The sequence below is a fragment of the Temnothorax longispinosus genome, unplaced genomic scaffold (genome assembly GCF_030848805.1).
Source record: "Temnothorax longispinosus isolate EJ_2023e unplaced genomic scaffold, Tlon_JGU_v1 HiC_scaffold_55, whole genome shotgun sequence".
NCBI lineage: Eukaryota > Metazoa > Arthropoda > Insecta > Hymenoptera > Formicidae > Temnothorax > Temnothorax longispinosus.
The window spans coordinates 74,323-78,460 of record NW_027270396.1 but is presented as its reverse complement, the minus strand read 5'-3'; positions in this window follow the sequence as shown (position 1 = coordinate 78,460).

Genomic DNA, 4,138 nt, shown 5'->3' with positions numbered 1-4,138 from the left:
GGTCACCCTCCTGAGTGACCTTTAGAAGTTTTTAGCCGGCGGTCGTTATTTGTTAAAAAGTTATTAACAAAAAAAATTTCGAAAATATAGCAGCTATTTTGAGTATTGAGAGGCATAAACGACTAATATTACGTTTTTTTTTTTAAGCAGAGATTACTTTATTTCGCGAGAAAGTCGCTACTTTACCAAAACACAACATTTAAAGCAGTAAATTGTTGATAAATGATAAATTGAATTGTCTTTGTTAAAGCAGAGAATACTTTATTTCGCGAGAAATCGCTGCTTTACCAAAAAAAGAAATTACAGGACGAAATGGTAATAATTACTATAATAATTATTCATTTATATTTTCTGTTAAAGGATACATAATAGACATTATTTCGAAAAAAGCATCTAATCGTTCATGAAAATCGTATGCTTTTTTAAACATAAATTCTGCTAAATAATGATTAAAATCAAGCAACTTTCTCGCGAAATAAAGTGATCTCTGCTTAAAAAAAAAAAAACGTAATATTAGTCGTTTATGCCTCTCAATACTCAAAATAGCTGCTATATTTTCGAAACTTTTTTTGTTAATAACTTTTTAACGAATAACGACCGCCGGCTAAAAACTTCTGAAGGTCATTCAGGAGGGTGATCTTGACAACATATGTCAAGGTCAAGGTCATCGGTGGGGAGGCTCACGGAAGGTATACTTGTAATTCCCGGGGCCTCCCCAAAAAGCGCCGTGAGGGACATTCGAGGGGGTTTTTAGTCGGTTAAAGTCCTACATAACCGCCCTCCTCACCCCGGGGGAGGGGATATCCGTGTGGATTTTCCCCCTCCGTTATAAAAAAAAAGGTTAAGGTCATTGGAGGGTGGTCTGTATTATTAAATAATTACCAAAAATTCAAAATTTTATAAAAAATGAATCCCTTTACCGATCATCGCCAAATTCAATACCAACCTTCCTTTAATATTATTCTATATTTAAAAAAAAAATTGAGCCCAATATCTCAAAATTTGCGGAAGTTAGAGCAACCACGGGCATCAAATCCGTACATACACACATACACGCGCCCATGCACACGCGCGCGTGCGCGTACACACACACACACACACACACACACACACACACACACGGACATTTTTTTAAACGCAATTTTTTGAAGTTTTATAACACTCTGAACATATTGGCATCAAAAACTCAGAAAACAATCTTTTATTTGGTTTTTTCTACCCCTATTTCATATATAATTCTTTTAAATTTGGTTGATTAGACCCAACTTTATACGCAATCAAAGGTTCATATACGAAATTTACGAAAACAAAGCTTTTTCTATGAGGGAGCAAAATTATTGAGAGCCGGGCTTTAAACAAGCGATGCGCTCCCGCCTCTAAAGAGGGCAGCTCCTGTGTGACGTGCGCGTTCTAAGCGCCACTCGAGCGTTGCGGTCGTCTCGGTCGTGTGAATAAGAGCAGAGAGAAACCTGAGAGCGGCCATCCCGCTTCGAGGGACGCCTGTCCTAATCTGCCCTCTGAGAAAGTGGACGTCAACTACGGCGTTACGCTCGGTAACGATCAGAGAGAACTCGGGTAACGATACATGGGTTCGTATCCGTGCTATGGTTCGTGTCCGAACTACTCAGATGGAGGGGATGTGGTGGTCGCGTAAGCCCCTCCTCTTCTGTCAGTGTACGCTCGGCACTCGGCAAGCTTCGCGCGGGAAGAGAAGGGCAGACATACGATCTGCTGTTTCCTTCTCTCTTGAGCTGTTAGAGGCCACGCATTTCGGGTATCGCCTCTCGTGTCTCGCCGAGTGCCGAGTCTCGAGTTGGCAAATCGACGATGCGCTATGTTACATTTATGTTTATATTTACGAGTTTTAATTGTTATATTTATAAATAGTGCAATTATATTTACAAAAAAATTGCAAATTAATAAATAAATTTTATTATACATAAAATCGCGTATGATCATGTACTTTCGTAGTTTTGGTACCGTTAAAATTAAACATAAAATTAATTAATAAATAGGTTGCCGGCCAATAACGAGCAATGTTAGACGTTAAAATTCAAAATTTATTAATGTAACATTACAAATGGTACGTTTCGGCAACACTGTGCCTTCCTCAGCCAATTTTAACAATTAATTGAAATGCCACGAATCATGTGTCAAGAGTAACAAATTTCCACATCAAAATTAACATACAGATAACATTGAGATCTAAATTATTACATACTGATGAAGTCCTTAAAGTATTGACAAGGTGTATACTTGCTGAACAAAAATTCGGAATCGTTGTGTATCAATCTTAATTACACGTCGAATGATAAAATCCATGATTAATTCCTCAGTCGGCAGTGAGAACGAATCGAGTCAATCTGTGATTTTTGTCCGTCACAATCAAGAGTCAATAATTACGATGAAAGTGTAAACCTGTAATCAAGAGTCAATGGATAAATTAATTTTTTTGTAAAAATTATAAATTAAAACTTATCAACGTGGGTAAATCTAAGGCTATTATTGCACTTATACGTACTGAGACCATAGCAAATTCGAGTTAGTAAAGTTTTCAGAAAGAACTGTATCGTGTCGAATCTTGTGTGTGACTGAGCATTTTCGTTCCGTGTCGGAATCGGTTGACAACAATGATGTAAATAGACCAATGTTTAACTCCCTATGAGTTGTTACTAAGTTCGTTTAGGATGTTAAAATAAGAACCATCCAGCAATTCAGTGTCTTTATTGGAATTAATACCATTTTTTTGTTCTTTGATGTGTATCATCTCTGATATTAGTCTCTTGTAGTAATTCGTTTCGAAATCTAAAATCTCCGGGTTGTTCCAATTAAAACTATGATTCAAATTAAGTATATGTTCTGTTAATGACTGAATGTCTGGATGGGTCCAATTTATAATTGTTTTGTGTTCGTTGATTCTTGTTTTCAGTTGTCGCTTTGTTTGCCCCACGTAAGAGGCGTCGCAATCATTACATTTGATTTTATAAATTACATTGTTGTTCGAGCATAATGCATTGGTATTTCTATGTGTTTTGATAAACTTGTCCAATTTGTTGAGGACTCTATACCCTATTATATGTTCTTTTTTATCGAAAAGGTGTGCTGTTTTTTCAGAGATGTTGTTAATGAACGGAATAACAATAATTTTCCTTCTATTTTCTTCCGAGTCATTATCAACATCAACATTAGTGTCAACTCTATTCGCATTTTTGTTCTGTTTAAGTTTACCATCGAATAATGTCCTTAATCTCATGTTAATTCTCGAGACTAATATCAGAGATGATACACATCAAAGAACAAAAAAATGGTATTAATTCCAATAAAGACACTGAATTGCTGGATGGTTCTTATTTTAACATCCTAAACGAACTTAGTAACAACTCATAGGGAGTTAAACATTGGTCTATTTACATCATTGTTGTCAACCGATTCCGACACGGAACGAAAATGCTCAGTCACACACAAGATTCGACACGATACAGTTCTTTCTGAAAACTTTACTAACTCGAATTTGCTATGGTCTCAGTACGTATAAGTGCAATAATAGCCTTAGATTTACCCACGTTGATAAGTTTTAATTTATAATTTTTACAAAAAAATTAATTTATCCATTGACTCTTGATTACAGTTTACACTTTCATCGTAATTATTGACTCTTGATTGTGACGGACAAAAAATCACAGCATTGACTCGATTCGTTCTCACTGCCGACTGAGGAATTAATCATGGATTTTATCATTCGACGTGTAATTAAGATGATACACAACGATTCCGAATTTTTGTTCAGCAAGTATACACCTTGTCAATACTTTAAGGACTTCATCAGTATGTAATAATTTAGATCTCAATGTTATCTGTATGTTAATTTTGATGTGGAAATTTGTTACTCTTGACACATGATTCGTGGCATTTCAATTAATTGTTAAAATGGAGTCTGAGGAAGGCACAGTGTTGCCGAAACGTACCATTTGTAATGTTACATTAATAAATTTTGAATTTTAACGTCTAACATTGCTCGTTATTGGCCGGCAACCTATTTATTATTTGACACACACGAGCTTGACCTTTAATTATAAAATTAATTAATTAAATAAATATTTATAAACATAAAAACTAAAATTCGTAAATGTAATGTACA